Genomic DNA, 2,257 nt, shown 5'->3' with positions numbered 1-2,257 from the left:
TCCCATATAGTGAATGCCTTGGGTCATAATAGAACATAAGTCTTCTTCCTACTAGGCAGGCAGACACCATTGTTGGTCTACACCTAGATTGTAATGCACCCCCTATAAGAAGGTGTGAAAGTTCTCATGGAGACCAATAATAACCGCCACTGTTGCTCCAATAGGAAAGTGCAGTTAATTTGAGCAACGTCTCGTTTTTTAGGGTAGGCAATTGTAAAAATCCTCTTTTGCATTTTATTTGCTAGAGGCCAGGGTCCCATCCACTCTATCTAATAGTCATTAGCTTCCATTACAATCGTTTGAAGTAGACGCTAGTCTTTTGTTTCATTGTTGCGGGGTTTCATGAGAAGCACAATGACTTCTAACGGGGTTATAGTGACTATAGAGACCGCAAGGAGAGAGACCGCTTGTTTTTTTAAACGGTCATCCGATGTTCCGAGAGAACAATCTTTTAATGTCCATGCGCCAGGAAATGGTGGTTGGCTCCTGCTGTCGGGGTATTTAGACAGAAGAGAGGGAACACACCATGAGGCAAATAAAGTAGGCTAACAAAATCGTCCCACAGCAGCTTGGGAGGGCTGTTGTTGTCTGCCCGGTGTTTTCAGAATGTCTCCCCCGCCAGAGGTGCGTTATTCCCGGCCCCATCCCATGAGAGCTATACCGTGTTCAAGTTTCAAGTTTCAGGTTTAATAGTTTTATTTGTCACACATGTACATTACGGTGAAATGCTTGGTTCTGTATATTATGAGCCCCCTGAGATTGTGCTCCATATACACAGTTAAAAGTCAAAAGAATAAAGACCAAACACTATACAAAATACAACCATATAAAGTACAAAGTGAAGTATGAAATGCAAACAATAAAGTACAAATGCAAGCTTTTTTAAATGCAAGAATGGGGTATAGGGATGTCTTGCAAATAATTTTGTAATAATAGATATGAAAAATATGTTATAGTGTTGAAAGTGTGATAATAAAATAAAATAAAATACCGTTTGGTTTTAGACTCGGCTATAAATTGTGTTCAATTATAATATACTCAAAATATGTATAGGTCTAAATATGGTTCCCCCCCCTGGTACCGGGGAGGGTGGGGGCCGGGTGTTTGTTTATGCAGAGGAGGGGAGGTGGTGACGGGGAGGATGAGCCCATCATACAGGTGGTTAAACGGACCCATTTCCCATGCAGGTGGCACAAACTCAGCGACGTGCTACTTTTGCCATCTCGTTATAACGGGGTGAAAATTTCCAGGTATTTAAGTGGAACAGATTAGCCTGAACACACAACGCTAATGCGAAACAAAACGGCCAATTAGTTTATTAATGGACGGAGGTGCTATGGACACCGCGCCATCGACGCCGCTTTCACCCACTTTTTCAATGTTTGCTGCTATAGTAACGGATCCATTAAACTGTATAGAGGTGTCAACCAAAGTATAGAGTTCGTCGATGCGCCTGGTGTACGGGTCGCAGGGATATAGGCCCACATTTGCACCCGTGAGTGTGATTAACTCTTAACACGGTGAAAATGCCTGTGTGAATAATAGCACCGAATAATGGGAGTGGGGGGAGGAATTAACTTTCCGTATTTGCTAAAAAACGATAGGCGTAGTGATGGGGCGGTTACTGGGTACATGTCCCCCCTCAATATTGAGTTGATTGATTGATTGAAAATTGTATTAACAGATTGCAGAATGGGTACAATACAGTACAGCTGCTCAATACACACAATTGTTCAGGGTATGCAGACCAGAGAAAGACTTTCGTCTTGTTTACATCAGGGTCCCCCATTTTCAACTCATCATAACAACATAAATGACACACATGACATACAGGTAGACAGTACTGTTGCATCTATACATTTATGACATACCAGATATACAAATATACAGTACTGTTTATGATACAAAAATAGTCTAAAAAGAGAGTATATTTGAGGGGGAAGAAACTGTACATTGAGAAGAGGTAAATGTGTCCCTGTGATGTTGATATGTACATTCTAAAGATCAAAACACGTGTGATGCCTTTTGAATGTGCAGAAACAATACAGGAGAGAGAATACATATTTGTAAGCAATACAGAACGCCTGAGAGCATTCTATTCTATTCTATTTGTGTCAGCAGGTATACCTGAATGTTTTCCTTCACATAAATAAAGACATATCCACGATAAACTGATGCAGAAAAGGCACAAATTGGTGCATAAATGTACACCATGCTGAATGCAGGAAATTAAGTGTTTGATGCTCAACATGTCCTG

The sequence above is a fragment of the Notolepis coatsorum genome (genome assembly GCF_963971535.1).
Source record: "Notolepis coatsorum genome assembly, chromosome: 3".
In the NCBI taxonomy this organism is placed as follows: domain Eukaryota; kingdom Metazoa; phylum Chordata; class Actinopteri; order Aulopiformes; family Paralepididae; genus Notolepis; species Notolepis coatsorum.
The sequence above is the reverse complement of the archived record's forward strand: the minus strand, read 5'-3'. Positions refer to the sequence as shown.